Genomic DNA, 19,516 nt, shown 5'->3' on the forward strand with positions numbered 1-19,516 from the left:
AAGAAAACACTTGCTGTGGCCTTCAACTCGACATTTAGATGTATCGACGACGTATTGTAAATTAATAATGGTAATTTCCATTCCTACGTCGATACGATATATCCTGGTGAGCTTGAGATAAAAGATACCACAGAGTCCGACACTTCTGTTTCATACTTGGATAATTTACTTGGAAAAGACACTAATGGTAATCTAACAACCAAGCTATATGATAAACGTAATGACTTTAACTATTTCGTCAACTTCCCTTACTTATGCAGCAATATACCTTCATCTCCTGCATACGAAGTATACAGCTCAACGCACTTTTTAAGCTCACATGGTTTTTCGCACAAATTAAGGTCACATTTTTGTAATAAAAATCACCATTTTCGAACTGCAATATAATGACAAAACCCTACGTTATATTACATGTATAATGTTCAAGCATAGATGTCTTTTGAAATTATTATCTTAACATTCCAAAGTGGATGTTTTAAGGGGAATTTATATATAAATGGTACGATGTTTCGACTATATTATTCTAGCTAGGTTTTTAACAATTGTATAAAACGAGCTTTCTTTGATACCATGTACTTGATTTTTTTAACTTTCTTCTTAAGATGAGTAGTTTTTAAAATTCTTTGTTCATTTACCATATTCCTCTTGGTTTTGTCGAAATGTAGCGCCGAAAAGGGATAACATTGCAAAAGGAGACCATACTAATGGGTAGGATAATGAAGTAGTGTTTATTTTTTTGAATAGTAAATTTCTTTTTTGAAAAGGAAAATTCCTCTGCATTTACGGTTTGAAAGGTTAGAATTTTGCAGTGGGATGAATCTCTCATGAGTCCAGATTTTAGAATTTGAATCTGAAAAATTCCACCTTATTAACATACAAGACAGTCAAACAGATGAAAAATACTACTACATGTATCACCCCAGCTAAAGAGTCGAAATGTATAGAAAATACACATTACAGTAGCTAAACTGTGCCCATGTCTACGTTTCTGCAAAGAGCTATTGCCTTCAAAAGAACGGATAAAAAGACAGTTGCAATTGGCAAGAAACCAGAAAAATCCAAATGAGAGAAGTAACTGTTGTTATTTTTAAGCCATGAAAATATCTAAGTTCTACCAATAGATATGTGTGAATTATGTTTTAGTAAATGAAATACCCCCGGTAAAACTCAAATCATGTAAACAAATACTTTTAAAATGTATTTTGATGCCTCGATAAACAATATTACATCATAACAATGTAACCTTAATTTGTGCGAAAAACCATGTGAGCTTAAAAAGTGCGTTGAGCTGTATATATCTCAGTTGATTCGATACGCAAGAGCATGCTCTACGTATGAACAATTTCTTAAACGAGGTAATTTATTGACAAGCAAGTTGATGAAACAAGAATATCAGCAGTCTTGTTTAAAGCCATCATTTCGTAAGTTCTATGGTCGATATAATGACCGTGTCAGCAAATACAATTTATCATTAAGTCAAATGCTGACTGACGTTTTTCATACCAATTGTTAGTCCATTATTTATACACTGAATTGACGACGGATTTTTCCGCTATTTCCTAATCATAACAAGGAGCACACGGCAGGTGTGACCGGTCGGCAGGGGATGCTCACTCCTCCATGGCACCTGATCCCACCTCTGATGTTTGCTCTGCTCTTATATTGTATTGTTTTATGGACTTTGAGACTGAATACTGTTCGTTATCTCCATATCCTTCTTCAATAAGGTTAGAAATTCTCGAACTTTTTTGTTAGTTTTACAAAAATATTTTTTTTTTTTTAAAATCTAGCTAACATTTTAAATTTGAAAATTATGGAAAAAGAAACGGCTGATTTCAATTACATTCACTTGTTCACTTTATTAATTTACTTACTGACTTGTTCTTTACCAAAGTTATTCACAAATTCGAAAATTCAAAAACGGATATCAGAGTCATATTTCTTGAAAATGTCTTCCCAACTGATACAGTACTTTTTTGATCAAACGATAAATATTTCGTTCCCACAGTAATAGGAAATATGTATAACAGCAACTGATTTAAAAATGATAGTGATTTTAAATATTCCACTGAGAATAAAATAGAAAGACAAAAGAAGAAAACTGTCTTAAAGATAAATCTGTTTAAACATAGATTCAGGCGTTTTCAGAGAAGACAGCGTTCTGTTCTTTTTGCAAACGCATTATAAGCCCATAAGTCACTTTCTCGTTATATTTTATATAATTATTATTTTTCCTTTTTATTTGTTAATTTTTTCTTTTTTTAATTCATTTGTTTTACGCTCTCTCTTTCTCTCTCTCTCTCTTTCTCTCTCTGAATTCATTCTAAATATGTGCCAATTGATAATCTTCTCTTCATACATTTTTTTCAATGTTTACATGTACTTGTATTTGTACCTTGACCTATAGAGAGAACGATCATAGGCAGTTATGCCTGCTGTTCAATCCATTTATATGAATAAAATATATAAACTATAAACTATAAACTTTCTCGTTCTTATTCTGTAATAAATATCATTTTGTTGACATGAATATTATAAAGTAGAAAAGGAATGAAGCTAGGGGCAATTAAATATTTTTTTTTAAAATTTATTATTAAGACAGAAAGCTAGCTTAGATTCGACTTTACGCACAACAAAATAAAAACCATACTATTTACGTGGTGCTAAAATAAAATTAAGAAGGAAAACTTACTATATACGAGCTAAAAATAATCTGATAGAGTGGAGAAGGGAGGAAAAGATCAATTGTCATCACAGCTGTTGGTATCAACCTCCGAGTACGTAACGTTAGTAAGTATTATACAGTCTTTCTTCCTTGATTTTTTTCCTCAAATATGTTTATGTAAACTTATGAAGCAAAAATACAGTGTGTCCTAAATTGTATGAGTAATAGAAATTTTTAAATTTGTTTATTCTAATGCTAAAAGAAAGGCAAATTGTTTTCTACGAAATTTTCCTTACTTGTTTTGGTGTACAACTCGACGTTTAGATGTATGAACGACATATTATCAATAACCAATAGTTACTTCATTCACGTTTCGAATCGATGTGTCCCAGCAAAGATGAAACACAAGACATCACAGAGTCTGATACATCTGTTTGAAATTTGGTATTACTAGAAAAGACGTAAATGGTTATCTAAATTTAAAACTCGTGAAGTTTGAAATTGAATACTTTTCATTATTCAATATTTCAAAATAGAAATTGAAGATTCATTTTTCAAGTTCCATTACTTTTTTATCATACATATCCTACGGTGGAATCTTGTATGTAGAAATATATGTTCATACTTTATTGTATTATTTTTATTTATTCAAACAACACTGAAATAATTGGCTTTTTTGACTTCAAAATTCGATATTCTTTTTAAATGATATGATGTAAAAGCTTCCATGCTTATGCCACACAAAGGTTCAGCACGTGAGTCTTATACAGTTAGAATATTATTTAAATCAATGTTTTTGGAAATTAGTTTCTGGTACCTGATATTAATTGATCAACCATATAATTGATTTTATACATACTAAATAAGAAAATTTACATAAAGTATAAATATATGTATGATATAAAAGGAAGTCAGTTTAATTCCACAAAAATGGTCAGATCCTCTTGAAAGGTGGAAATTATATATATTGTAAAAAGTCAAAATTATAATCAATTGGGATATGTAATTATTGTGAATACACATTACTTATATATTAATGTAATAAGTAAGTTTTTTGAGATAAAGATTAAAAGAGCTTTTCGTTTTACGTTTCACGGAAATTTGTACAATCATCCATGGGTATTAATGATTATCATTTGCCTCTGGCGTTTTAGAGTTTAATGTTGGCCCTGCTCCCGACTTTTAAAACATGAATAATGTTCCTTATTTCTATTTTTCATTTATTCTCCCAGGGCTAATTTTATGTAGAATAATGCTGAACTTGCATCCCATTGTAGCATGTAGCCAAAGACTACTCCAAATATTTGAACATAGATTTGCATTATCAATGGATAATGAAAAGCATATGAGTAGGTATCAAAAAGTTCGTGGACTAGCGCCATAAAAGTAAAACCGCTTAAGGTACATGAATAAAGAAGATGGGCGAACAAGGCGGGCAGAATGCCTATAGCGTCAGAAATTAAGAAATCGTATTTAATATGGGAATAGAGTATTTAAATCAACCTCTAAATAATTGAAATTTTTGAAATTATGAGAAAAAAAACTTTTCTGAGAGAGAAAAAATCTCGTAAAAAAATTTTCTTTCATAAAATTGGTATTCGTGGGATTCGAACCCTAGCAATAAACATCCGACGTATCAATAGCATACTGATTTGAGACTAACGCGTTAACCACTATGTTACATCATTCATGATGATTTGAGGCATTTAAATCATGTTTGTGATATGACCCGCGACTTTATGGACTTGAAGTATTTCTCGGAAAGAAGATAATGTTGTGTCATAAAATTGTACTTTTAAGATATAGTGGGTCTTCGCTCCATGTTTTAGAAAAACAAAAAATGTGTATCTTATTGCACACGTTTAGGATCCTCTTTTTAAATCAAAGTACCGAAAGCACTCATGGGAGTTGAACGTGGTATTAAATAAAATCTTTGATCGGGAGGTTAAGTGAATGAACAATATTATTATTTCAAATACAGACAACTATTTCAGATTTTTTGAGTTGCAAAAATCTTGAGAAAGACATTCAGAGACATTGAATAGCAAAAAAATGCAGGGGCCATATTGTTGTCTGCCTACATTAGTCCTTTTTTATACCCCCTGCTTGAAAAGCGGGAGGGTATTTATTAATCTGGATTTCCGTCTATCTGTTTGTTACGCTTTAGGCATACCCATCTCTTATCCGCAACTCCTCCTACACTTAACTGAACGAAATTTTCATAGAATCTTTATTACATATTGCCGTTGTGCACCTTCTATTACTTTTCCATCCTACACATATTTTGGGTTTCCCATTGCAAAACATGGACACTGCCATTATATTCATATTAGAGACGGTTGATCATTTATATAATAATTCACTGCTCATAGTCTTCAAATTTGTAAGATATTTTTCCTTGGCACCTTTACCCATGTGTTATGAAAATTTCAGTTTCGCAGGAATAATATCAATGTTGATAAAATGTGGATTTTAACAAAGCATCCTTTTAAAGGCTAACAGGTTTGTTATATAAAACTTCTCTGTGAATATAAATGTATTTCAATTACACGAACATTATACATGGAGTACGTCAGAACTTAATCTTTTTTAATATTGTGAAGAAAAAAGCAATACCAAGTTTAAAACAAATATTTAATGACCAAACATAAAAACAGTGGTATATGTGAGAGTTTGTGTGCGTACGAGTTATCTGGTATGTATATGAGGTTTTCCTTTTATAAAAAAAAAACAACTTCATTTTGTTGTTTTTACGAAATGATTTTACGAAAACATTAGTGTCCGTTTTTTGGTTTTAACATTTATAACAGAGTACTAGATTTACCGCTTTTGGCAGGTGATACTGCTGATTTAGTAATAAATACGCATGTTTCCTAGAGTTTTTATGCATTAATGAATTCATTTAAACCAAGAAAATGTTCATGAAAAGCTTGAATAAATTCTGTGGACCGGTAAAAAAAAAAAATTGCTAAAAATCCGGGACCGTCGGGCGTCGGGACGACTAGATTTACCGCTTGCCGTTAGTATGTAGAGTTGTCGATCGTATCTTTTTCAGTATATGTCGCCACTCAAAAAATGAGATCCATTACGAAAAACTTTTAAGGTTCTTTATAATTTAGTTTTACTTTGAACGAAATCTAATATTCAAAATAAGATTACTTTATCATTATTACATTTACTTACATTTCAAATTATGAAAATTAGATCAATTCAGGAGAAAATGACATGAACTATTTGTGGCGGATGTTTATGTATGTTTTCTGTTGAATATCATCGGAGTAAATCAGCCAACACAGTAGCCTCGCTTTCGGCTCTATATAATCAACACAAATTACTGCGCATGTTAAATACGTGATGACCATGGGAGATTGAACATAGTTCAACTCCCAAAAATGGAGAGAAGACCCACCCATATTGAAAAAATGTGTTAAAGTATGAGAAAATGATCGTTTTTGTTCTTTTTAGTGTGTGTATGCTTTTTCAAAGGCAAATATTTTCAGTCTTTGTGAGATTTTTGTAAATTGTAGAGATTTTACATAAAGTATACTTTTATATTAGATGAAATATCAAGTAAAATTTGGATTTAATTGAGATTAAAATTTTGACTTCTTATCTGTCGCACTATAGGCATTCTGCCCGCCTTATTCGCCCATCTTCTTTAAAATATCTTTTCTATCTATAGAATGAATCACAAATCATAAATTTTATTATTATTATTTTTTTTTTAATAAATTATTAATGAATTTGTAAGCAATGGTATGTTCATGCGGCGCAATCTCGAAAACGACGTTTTTTTTCTACCTAAGTGTAACTAAGAAAAACTATTGTGATATGGATATTCAACATCCAAATATCCCGTTAATTCAGGTATGTGCTGGGACACTACTGTTCCATTTAATATAAAATTTATACCTCATTCTGGAAGTTCTATGAAATTTTATCGTAAATTTTACAGGGAATTTCAAAACAAATATTGCCTTGAAAATGACTTAATTATTCCCACCCTTAATGACGACATGGTTTCATTACCTAAGGATGTTTTGTTGCTTATTTGCTTTACTCCGTTTCTTAGTTAGTTTGTTTTTATCTCAAAATTAAAGAATATGGAATATATACCGAATAGTTTTCAAACTCAAAAGTCCATTAAACAAATCAAAATTATACGGACCTCCTAAAAACAGAGGTTAGATAAGGTGTCATGGAGGAATGAGCATCCCCTGGCGACCGGTGACGCCCGCCGTGTGTTCATTTTTATGATCGGGAAATAACAACAAATTCGTCGACAATTCAGCATGTATACAAATGCCTAAATTAGTATGAAAAACTACAGAGTTGGAGAGAAGGACATTTTTTTATTATTCTCTTATTAAGTTTATTAAAGCAAAGTTAGTCTTTACCATTGCCATATTGGGATGTTTTAGTGTATGTTAAAAAGTGTCTGCTTTGTCGTGAATGCCTTGTAGCAGTTACCTATATCGCTAACAGAAGGTGGATGGATGGAATTATGATCAAAGTACGAAAGCCCAGAAGGCTCATTCGAGATTCAAGTTTCGAAATACGAGATTCGAAATACGATTCGAAATTCGAGATTCGAAATTCAAGATTCAAACTAACCAATCAAAAGCGCGTTCAACATTTGATTACTCCCCTTTGTCATGTTTTTACTATCAAGAAATCCCTGAATATATTTATAACAAATGGGTCATTTGCTAAAATGATAATGCAAGAAAAAATATTATATGTATTGAAACGAAATAAAAATATTATTTGGATTACATTTTGAAAATACATACATAATCTTATTTTTCTCATTAAACAAAATTGTATTATGTATATATGTAATATTATATGGTCTTATCGTTAACTTGGGAAACAAGAAGGTCGACTTTTTTAAAATCATATTATTGCTGAGGGAGAATATTGTATTTGAATATAATTAGATATGAAATATCATGAATCGTCTATACACTGCACAGTAATTAATTCAATGGTATATATTTCATTAAATTTATAAAGGGTACATTTCTGCAATGAGTGTCATAATGAACCCCACCCTGTTAAATGTTTAGGAATGCAGTTTACTAGAGACAGATTTTTGTATCCCAATTAAAACGTATTCTAAGCTTTTAAGTCGTGTTTGTTCACGGTAGAATTGTCATAAATATTATGTTATTCTCAAATGTGCATAAAGTTTTTAAAAAGTTTGTTCTAAAAAATCTTTTGAGCAAAAAACTTAAAACCACGTCTTTTATTTTTTTCTCTCATGGGATTGTCTAAATGCTGTTATCTGACGGGACAGAAGGATAAGTGCCTTGTTTATTCTGTGTATTTAATAGAAATTCACGGTTATCGTTCTTGACTTCCTTATTTAGAAATCGTCAAGACCTGTTCAAGTTTTACAAATTAAAATTTTCAGTGTGTATGGAAAAATGGGCAGGTGGGGTGGGTAGGAGTGGTGTTATTGTTAGTTTTTAGACACTTGAAACTTATTCATATCTTTGGTGATATGTCATCAGCCCCGTAAATAATGTAGGCAATACAAAAATATATATACTCCTGATATATGTATTCCATTTAATATTTAAGGAGTTAAAATATAAATTGAAGTATATCTTGCTGATCAAAAATCCAATGATTATTTAAATTTCCTTCTAATATATATATCACTCTTTCTTGCATTATAATTTAATAAAATGACTCATTTATTATAAATACGAGGGTCATTCAAAAAGTTCGTAGACTTTTGTCCTAACTTTTTTATTAAACGTCATATTATATCCAAATTTGGTACAAATATTTTAACAACAGATTCAAATAATTTGAGTAAAAAAATTGGAATGTATCTTCATATTTATTAAAATTACCAAAGATTCAGAATAGCAAAAATGGGGTCACGGAGCACAGTCAAAATTGAGTAATTTACTAATTTTCACTTTATAGTATTTACAGCCATACCTTTAATAAATGGAGCTGAAACGAAATAAGATTTACATGTTTAAATTAAGTATTGCTGTATTAATTAAAATGAAATCAGGTAATGTAATATGTCGCTCCATTTAAAAGATATCAGTTTCTAAATACATATGGACTTGATTTAAAAAAGCAAAAAACCATGACGTTTGAGGACGTCACGGAGCAACAAGTAGCAATAAAATTGTACTTAACATTCGGGAAACTTCTTATACAAGCTTAAAAAATCTGTATAAACCAGGATCTGTATGAAAAATAATCTGTGTATTTGTTTTAAATGGAAAATACAAATTTTGAGTGGTAGCTAGTTTGAATGGGATGATGGATTGTCTGCAAAAAACGGGTTAAAGTTAAAAATATTGTCGAAAGAGTTATGAACGTCATTGAACGTGATGTATGCTTCACTATTGCAGAATTAATAGAGTTACATGGTAAAGTAAAGAATTTGAAAACAATGACATTATTATTCAAGCTATATTTGTACAATTGTACGCACACTAGGTGTTAAGCGTTATGGATATGTTTTTTTGAATGGAGAAGACGCTACAAACCATGTTTTAAAATAAGAAAATTAGTATAATTTTGACAAACTTGTTTAACGTTGTCTTTGACGTTACAATGTTGGTTAAACGTGCTCCGTGGTAACAAAACATGATGGTGTAAATTTTGGCTAACAAGAGTTCCATTTAATCAAATGAAATGAAACTTCACACTTCGACAAAATAAATGTTTATGTTTACGAACATGTGTTGATCTATAATCTTATAATATAGTATATAATATGACGACGGGAAGCATTGTAGACATCTACGTATTTTTTGAATGACCCTCATATATTAAACGATTTCTTGATAGTAAAATCATAATAAAGGGGAGTAATCAAATGTTGAACCCGCTTTTGATTGGTTAATCTGGATCTTGAATCTCGAAACTTGGATTTCGAATCTCGAATTTCGAATCTCGTATTTTGAATCTCGAATGTACGAAAGCCCAGAAGGCTCATTCGAGATTCGAGTTTCCAAATACGAGATTCGAAATTCGAGGTTCAAAATTCGAGTTTCGAGATTCAATATCCAAACGAACCAATCAAAAGCGGGTTCAACATTTGATTATTTCCTTTTATTATGTTTTTACTATCAAGAAATAGTTCAATATAATTATATCAAATGGGTCATTTGATTAAATTACAATGCAAGAAAAAGTGTTATATATATTAGAGGGAAATTTAAATAATTAATGGAATTTTGATCAGCAAAAAATATTTTTATTTATATTATAGATTCTTAAATGTTAAATAGATTTCATATATCAGGAGTATATATATTTTTGAATTGTCTTCTAAACTTAATTTTTATGCATTTCCTGTGTTAGGAAAACCACGGGTACTTGTGAAAGGTACCCCCCCCCCTCCCCCCTCGATATTCAACCTTATTGCTTATTGGACATTTTTTTCACAAGTTTTATTTATTAAACTTATTCATCATGTATACAATAACAAAAAATTGTAAAATCCCCAGAATAATCGCTCAACACACCCCCCCCCCAAATACCCACTATACATTATAAGAGAAGGATATGCCACTCCAGTCTGTTTACGTTGTACCCCCACTGGTGTTAAATGCATTTATTTTGTTTTAACTTTATATGTCGATTCACACTGTCTCTACATATACAATGTATTTCCAGGGGCGGATCCAGGAATTGAAGTTAGGGGGGCGCCAGATTCAGGCAGGGGGTCTGGGGGCCGCCTTGAGGCCCCCAGTGGGTCCAGGGCAAAGCCCTGGTGGGGGCCCAGGGGGCGAAGGCCCCGGAAGCTCTTGGATTCTAGAGGTTTTGTAGGGTAAAAATGAGGTCTACCGAGTAGACATTTAAAACATTTTCTCGACAAACTATGTTTTATGCTAACTTGGACAATTTTAAGGGGGCGCGCGCCGGGTGCGCCCCCCTTAAAACTGCCACTGATTTCTGTCTTAGTCCATGCTATCGGACTGACTCTGCATCACGTAATAATCCCACATTTTTCCGTAAACAGCTTTCTTTCTTGTAACGTGGGGTAATAAATAGTGTTTTTTTGTTTTGTTTTTTTGGTTGAGCGATTATTCTGGGGGTTTTACGCCAGCGATTTTTTTCGTATTGTAAGGCTACACATAACAGAGAAATAAGCCCCGGGGTTCAATATCAAGGGGGGGGGGGGGTCTTGTCCACACGTACCTGTGTTTTTCTAAAAATTAAGACAAGAAACATGTATTGACGTAAGCGTCAAAAATCGGCCGCAAACCAATTAATGTTCCTTTTATGAAGCAACTAAAGACTATGGTGGTCTGTTTTTAAAATATCTTATATTTATCTTTTAATATATATCCTCGTGATATTAAAAGCTTGTGCTCTACATTGCATGATTTTCTTAATTATATAATGCATGTTCAGTATTAACCCCTGGTACTCTGCGTCAACAACTTTTGAACCGTGGGCCTTTATGGCATTTACATTAAAAGTTTAAAACTAAAATTAAATGTAATCTACAACTAGATATGCAGTGTAGTTTAATTTAATAAAAATGCAGCAAATATGTTGGTATCCTTGCTCTCTCTTAGAGGAAAAAACTAAACTCCCTCTAGATCCGCCACTTCATTTCTTCTCTTTGAGTTGTAGCGGGAAAATTCTTGGCACATTGTAAAACGTGCATTATCCTCGTAAATCTTGTAATATTTTGTAGCCTGCTAAGTCTTTTAATGAATTTACATTTAACCATATTTTTCAAAATGTTTATATGTGTACATATGTACACGTCATTTTAAAATAAATACGTACAACAAATCCCGTTTGAATAGAGAAAGTAAAATTGTGTAATATACATAACGCGGTCTTTGATTTAGACTACGCCAACACATGTCTTAATTTTCTCCGCACTTCAAACATATCTAAATTTCTAAGTCAGTATTGGATGAATTATTTACCTCATTCTTCATAAGAATTTTTAATTTTATGTTTATTGTGCGTTTTTCTTTAACCTTAAGACCGTCTTTTTAATATATTTTTTATTTAAAATGTTTTAACTCCGCAGAAACGCACAGCGACTTCGAACTTTCAAATCATATAACCGACCATCTCCTGGCGGCCGGTAATTTGTCATCAATACAAAAATATAATTATATACTCCTGATGTATGTAATCTATTTAATATTTAAGAATCTATAATATAAATTGAAATATTCATTGCGGATCAAAAATCCATTAATTATTTAAATTTCCCTCTAATATATATAACACTTTTTCTTGCATTGTAATTTAATCAAATGACCCATTTGATATAATTATATTGAATTATTTCTTGATAGTAAAAACATAATAAAGGGAAATAATCAAAGGTTGAACCCGCTTTTGATTGGTTCGTTTGGATCTTGAATCTCGAAACTCGAATTTTGAATCTCGAATTTCGAATTTTGAATCTCGAATTTCGAATCTCGTATTTGGAAACTCGAATCTCGAATGAGCCTTCTGGGCTTTCGTGCGAATGAGCCTTCTGGGCTTTCGTATCAAAGAGCTAGGTTCGCTTTATGCATAACATTACCCAGTAGATATACCATATCCAAAAAAAAAAAAAAATCACAATTTATGTTTAATTTATAATTTGATAAATTAAAGACTTGGTGCTATCATGCCCTATTAATTTTTTTCTTTGAAAGTTCGGGTATTGGAAAGCATGCTTCATGAAGTTGCAATGATCTTAAATTTTTCAGAGGAAAAAAAATATGAGCACACTTCTTGGTCCAAAAAAAAAGTTTCGTAATTATCACGCACAGTTCATTTAATAATTACATGTTTTAGAACAGGGGCTGCGCTCTATATGACATAGTGAAAAAGTAGCTTTCGAATTAGCTGTTTTGTTGAATTTTCTCGATATGAGGAAAATGACGCAATTCATGACGTCATAATGCATTTACTAGCCAGAAAATTAAGTCATTTTTGACAGATTTGCAATCAACATGGGTCTTGATTATATTTGAAGTACTGTCAATCAAACCAAAGCAGTTTCAATTCTTTAGAAATTCACAGTGCCTAAAATGTCCCGAAGAAAATCTTTTGCATTGTGTCTTGGCCATTATATTTCGGTACATCCCACTAATTATTTTTAGAATCGGTAGGAGAAGAAAGTAGTGCAGAAAAAATTAAAAGTTCCTTAATTTGCAGGTTTGTATAAAAAAATCGTGCAGATGTGCTGAACTGAGCCTCGCATTTGTTGATTAGGAGTATCTTTCCTACCAAAAAAGCTTGGCAAATGTAATATATCAAGAAGATCGTCCAAATTATTTTGTGTATTATACCGTCAGTGAGAACTCATTTTTTTCATTTTAGAGGTTCCCGCAGACAGACGCATTTTGCCGGAAAACGAATCTGACATGCCACCTCGAGATTTTAACCAAGGAAAGAAAACTTGATGTGCTTTGATTTGAGGGGTCACTCACTGCTGAACGAAAATTATGGACATAGCTATTGGAAGAAACGTTAACATTGTCGCCTATGGGAAAACAATTAGTGGACTGTACCCATTTCTCCGTAATGACTGTTTGACATATCTCCAAAAGTCATGTATATGATTTAAATATGATATAGCTTTCATTAAGTAAACTGTATGCCAAGTAGAATTACTTCAGCTTTTTTATCGTTAACATCCCCCATTTATGTTTCAAAATATTTCATTGATGTCTCCAAATGGAATATAAATCTCCCATTTGAATCGATTTGCGATGACACGATTTGAGCACATTGATTATTTAAACAAAATAGACTTCAGACAAATATGTTTATGTCAAAGGTATTCCAAAGATCTCAAGAGGTGTCAATATTTTGAAAATTCTAAGGACTCTGTTGCAAAATTCCACATCAAATGAATACAACGAGAATTCGATGAAGGGACAATTTCTGATCGATAGTATTTCCAACAGATTGATCGGTGGAAGCTGGCCTTAAAGAAATTTGTATAAATGTTGCAAATAAGAAAAATTGGTTAATCTAATAAATACAGTGGACAAAGAGCAAGAGCCATCTTATGCTTAAAATGGCCGTGTACTCATATCAATTAATTTACTATCACCCTCTTTCCATTTTAAATATCAAAATAAAGAAAACAATTGGTGCTTTCATTTTCTATAATACAATATCATTTTGAGAATCCCCATATTAAAAAACAGGTTTGAAAAATTGCAATGTTCTTGAAATTTGCGGAAAACATGCGTATTTGACTACCTTCAGAAAAGAATTAAAATATGAGCACAGCCCATGATCCAAAAATAAAACATGTTTTTTGATCTTCAGAAACAGAGCTTTCAGTATGTATTTTGGATCAGAGGTTGTCCTCTAAATGAAATGTTGAAAAAATGCTTCAACTTTAGGTCATTTTCAAAGGAATTTACAAGATATAAGGAAAATGACGCATTTTATGACGTCATAATGCATTGACTAGAAGGGAAATTACGTCACGATTAATAGAAACGTGGCCACAGCACTCCAAGTGATAAATACTGCATTTGCAACCTAAACTAAGCGGTTTTGATTTTTCAGAAATTCTCAGGGCCAAAAGAGGCCCAAAATTGTTCTTGCTCTTTAAATAAGCAAACAAGAAAAGGGATTTTGTTTTCACCAGAAAAGGGATCAGCTAGGTGCCTAGTACAATAACGCATCTCCTGCTTACCCATCACGCTCGATATAAGATATACAGATCAACGCACGTTTTTAACTAACATGGTTTTTTGCAAAAATGAAGGTCACATTATTCTTGCAATAAAACTTAATATAATCGAACTTCAGCTCGAGACATAACCCTAATATGTATCAAATATCTAATGTCAAAGATATATAATCTTAAGAATCATTAAGTTTTCAAAGTCAATGTTTTAAAGGGAACTTTATTAATAAATGGTATGATGTTATATTCTTTATGATTCTGAAATAGGTATTTACAAATTTTAATAATCGAGCTTTCTTTGATACTTTTAAGTAGAAATTCCCAAAATGACTTTTTAGATGAGTATTTTTTTTAAAGTACTTTGCACATCTTCCATACTCGTCTTGGTTTTATCGAAATTGATCGCCGAAAACTGACAAGGTTGTATTAAGAAATCCTGCCAAAAGATAGGATAATAAAGAATTGTTTATCTTTAAGAATAGCAAATTGTTACAATTAATAGGAAATCATTTTACATTTAAGGTCTGAAACTTTAAAAATTTTGCGATTGGACGTATATTTCATGACGCAAGATTTCAGAAAGTAACTCTGAAAGAATGCCAGCTTTTTAACATGGAAAGTAGTCGAACAGCTGAGAAATACTGTTATAATCTTGCGATTTAGAGTCATATTAATATACGGAAAATAAGACGTAACATGAGCTGCACTATTTTTGTGTATAGGCAAGGCAAATGACTGCTTTAAAAAACGGATACTAAGACGACATCAGTTGGTGAGAAACCATAAAAAATCAGTTTGCAGCTGTCATAACGCATCATGCAAGAGCATATTAAAACCCTACCAATTATTATGTATAAATTATGTTCTAAGTTAATCATTTAAAATCAAATCAATTAGTCAATAAATCATTTTAAGTATGTTTTGTTGCCTCGTTACTCAATTTTGCATTATAAATATGTGACCTTAATTTGTGCGAAAAACCATGTGAGTTTAAAAAGTGCGTTGAGCTGTATATATTGGTCAAGATTGATTGATTGCTTATTGTTTAACGTCCCTCTCGAGAATTTTTCACTCATATGGAGACGTCACCGTATGCCGGTGAAGGGCTTCAAATTTTGACCTTTACTCGGCACTCAGGTCCATTGAGCAGTGAGGGATCTTTATCGTGCCAACGCCTGCCGCTGACACGGGGCCTCGGTTTTTAAGGTCTCATCCGAAGGACCTGCAACTTTTAATTCAAAGTGTCGAGCGCATGGCGAAGGAACAGTTGCTACCCACTTTAACGACCAGGTCAGTCGCGGCCGAGATACGAACTCACGACCTCCCGATCACGGAGCGATCGCTCTACCGACTGAGCTACCGTTAACGGTTATTGGTCAGTTATCAGGGTACCTATACTGGCTCTTAACGGGAATATTGAAATTAGTGTAACATTCACATTTATTTGTAAACAGTAAATGACTTCGTTAGCAAATAACTTTTTCATCGAGTCAAATGCTCACGGACGTTTTTCATACTTATTTTTAGTCCATTAAATGTATTTATACACTGAATTGACAACGAATTTTTCCTTTATTTCCCGATTATGACAAGGAACATACGGCGAGTGTGATCGGTGGGCAGGAGATGCTCACTTCTTCATGACACCCTATCCTAACTCTGATGTCTCGAAGGTCCGTGTTTGCTTTGCTCCTATTTATATTATTTTATGAACTTCTGATCTTGAATACTGTTCGTCATCTCCATTTCCTTCCTCATTAGTAGAATATATTTAATGACAATCACAAGATCTGAAAATGCCTAGTTCTTATTTTTTTTATTAAAGAAAATTTTGTCTCTGACAAAATCCTGGTTTTCAATTAATCTTAGGGAAGCTAATCTCATTCTGAGTTATCTTTTGGATCGTAATAACAAACATTCAAGTGGCAGGCTCATCCAAAATCAAATTCACTTCAAAGAACCTGGTGATTTGAAATTATAGTTATTTTTCTTTCCTTGGTGCAATAAAACTATAACTGTTCATCTTTATATCCTCAGTCGTTATCAGGATTATTCATTCCCCCTCTGCAAAAAAAAAAAAAAAAAGAAATATAAATAATAATAAAAATACACAAAACCATTATCGATAAAGCATTGAAAGAACTATAGGCAAGTGTACAAAAATTGACAACAAACAAAGCTGGGGTATTTGGGAATTCAAGACAATTATCTTTTGCAATGAAGTCTTCAATGATTACTTTAATAAGATTGTTAACATTCTGTCACTTCAACATATTTGCCAAATATTTGCCTCGTTTGAAAATTTCTTTGTGAATAAAATGTGTTCTAGCGCATCGAAGTCATAAATTCCATATAAATTATTTAAAATTCTCTTAGAAAATTTGAAGAAAAATTATGAATAAATTTAAATTTAAAAACTCAATTAGAATTTTAATTGTATCATAATTATGAAACATCACCCGAATTTCACCTGAAATTTTTGGCATTGATAGCTTACCGTTTTCTGTGAAGGTGTATAAGAATAATAACAAAGACAGAAACAACGAACACGAGTTCTGTGACGAGTATCACTATGATCTGAATGTAGTTGTCTTTCTTCTGATAATTCTCCTCTTCATTTATTGTAATGTTGCTATTTACAACAATCACTAAAAAGCAAAAAAAAAAAAAAAAAAAAAAAATCTTTAGATTTAGATTGTTTATTTAAATAATCTCATTAACTTTTTGTTCATTTTTAATTTTTAAGTTATATTTCATCATATACTATTTTTATGTCCTTCTTTTTATACACCTTGAAAGGATTTTGGATAGCAAATATATAGATACAATGTATATCTACAAAATCTTGTTTTATGAATTAGCCATAAAAATTTAATTTAATTTTATTTAACACGCATGTACAAGTGATGCTTAAAATCCACTCAGTATGGTACCTTCACATTTTCAATCTGTAATTCTTATTGAGATTTAAATGGTTTAAAAATTGATTTAAAAAATATGGAAATAAAAACCGTCAATACATACGGATAATTGCCTTACTTTCAATCGCTGGATGCTTCTCTGTACAACAGCCAGATCTGGTACATGTAAGTAGTGTTAAATTCGTGATACACTTTCTCAAGAACATAATTATCATTAAAGTTATAAAATTACATACATTAATTTGATTTATTCAATCAATCAAAGTACAATAAACCTTACTGGTATACTTAAAGATTAATTCATATTCAAGTCAAGTGCTTTTTATGTGCTCAAGGCCTTCATAGAACTATACTTGTAGATACTCAAATAAAAAAAAATTAAGGCATGATTATTGTATATTATGTTTTTTTTAAATAAGGAAGGAAACTTATTTTATCTGTATATAGAAAGTTATATGAAACAAAGACGAGCTAGGAATTAGAGTTTTTGGTTTTTAAATCTAAATTCTTAAAATATTTTTGCTTTGATTTAATATTTCATTGTCATCTTTTTTTGATAGTCATATCCTTTGAAAACAAAAATATTTGACTATAGACGACGCAAATTATTACGCTATTGAATATTTTTTTTTTACTAAATATGTGTATTTCTGTTATTCAAATGTGTAATCTGAATTATAACTTATAGTCTGTTAAAATTGGGTTATAGTAAATTATTATATTTATTCCTGTAGGATATTTAAAATATTCCAAAAACGTTAATTAATAATGGTGACCCAGATAAATTCAAAAACTTAAGTAAAAAAAATAAGGCTATATTATAAGTTCGGTTTTTATGCTCACTTAAATCATATACTTTATTAGATTTGATTTAGAAAAGGCAGAAAAAGGTTAAGAATTATAACTTTCCCCTAATTTCTGTCAGTAAAGATAATTCAAAATCATTTTATAAAGAATTCTTCAGAGTAAATAAGTACATGTACTCACTTTTTCTCACTAAAGCCTTTCAATTCGGAAAGATATAGGAGAATAAGAAAGCAAATAAAAACGCCATAAATTTTGTTGCTGTTACGTTTTTTTTTCTTAGGGGATACTTCAATTTCCTTACCACTAGAGCCCAAGTCTTGAATTTTTGGGGTTCTTTTTTATGACCTTTTCACAATTTTGCATTGTTTGCATTGGTTTTACGTTAAAGATCGATTGGTGAGTATTTGTTATCTTAATTTTGTTTAATTAGAACAGGAAACAGGAATTTGAAACATTCAATTCTCTCTTTCATTTATTATCCTTTTCCTCTCTTATTTTTTTCTGATTTCCGACACGTCTTCCTTTCGACTCGCTTGTTTGAAAAATGTTTGTTGAAACTTTTTACATAAAAGATCTATAAACACAATCACAAAAAAGACACACTGAAGTTACGTATTCTTTAACGTGGATTACTTTAATCCCAAACCAAATGGACTTTTATAAGGAGATAAATACAGTGTATATCTGTAATTGTCAACAATATATTGCGATAATGGACAGTTTCAACTCAAAAGTCAAATGAAACAATACAAATAAGAAGCTGATCAAACATCGACCTCTAAAAACATCAGAGGCGGGATCAGGTGTCATGGAGGAGTAAGCATCCACTGTTGACTAATTAGGCCGACTGTGTGCTCTCTTTCAGAATCTCATACTCAGTGATCTTTATCTCTTGAAAACGCTTTTTGGCATCTGGAGTAAATGCTCAACTTTTTAGTACAGGCACCTGGCGTTACTTTTTTTTTTAAAACCTAAGCCCATACCTCATAACACGTGTATTTTAAGGTATGGGGATAATATTAAATAAGAAACATTAATAACTTCTGGTATCTGTTTTTGAAAGAGTGTTCAACTGACTATCTGATATAAACATTTATATTTTTCTTCTCAAGTATTACCGAATCAGTATCATTTGAATTACCCTTCATCAAAATGGAATTCCCATGGCTACCAATTCAGATCCATTCCCAGATAGCATGACTATGTTGGGCCAACACAGGTAAAAGGTTGTAAGTTTGGCGTTGGGGGAACCACGTTGGGCCAACGTTAGACCCATGTTACCATGTCAACCTTCTCGACCATGACATAATTCCTTTATTGGCCCAACGTTGGTCCAACATAAGCAATTTCCATTCACTTTACTTTCCAAGGAAGGACGGGTGCTGATGTTGGCCCAACGTTGGCCCAATATATATAATACAACCTTAAAGAAAGTGTCTTTTCAAATTGGTAGTTGTATATTGGACC

At 31.6% G+C, this 19,516-nt stretch overlaps 1 long non-coding RNA gene across 1 annotated transcript; it reads right to left on the bottom strand.

The window, feature by feature from the left end:
* Window positions 1-16,371: 16,371 nt before the first annotated feature.
* LOC134261826 (uncharacterized) lies at window positions 16,372-17,466 on the bottom strand. Its single transcript, XR_009990894.1, has 3 exons — window positions 17,361-17,466; window positions 16,819-16,969; window positions 16,372-16,385 (listed from the first exon to the last, which is right to left on the bottom strand). It is a non-coding gene; the product is annotated as an uncharacterized LOC134261826 (long non-coding RNA).
* Window positions 17,467-19,516: the final 2,050 nt, after the last annotated feature.

This window comes from Saccostrea cucullata, unplaced genomic scaffold, assembly GCF_032062105.1.
Source record: "Saccostrea cucullata isolate Sc308-1 unplaced genomic scaffold, CSIRO_AGI_Scuc_v1 ctg669, whole genome shotgun sequence".
Classification (NCBI taxonomy): domain Eukaryota; kingdom Metazoa; phylum Mollusca; class Bivalvia; order Ostreida; family Ostreidae; genus Saccostrea; species Saccostrea cuccullata.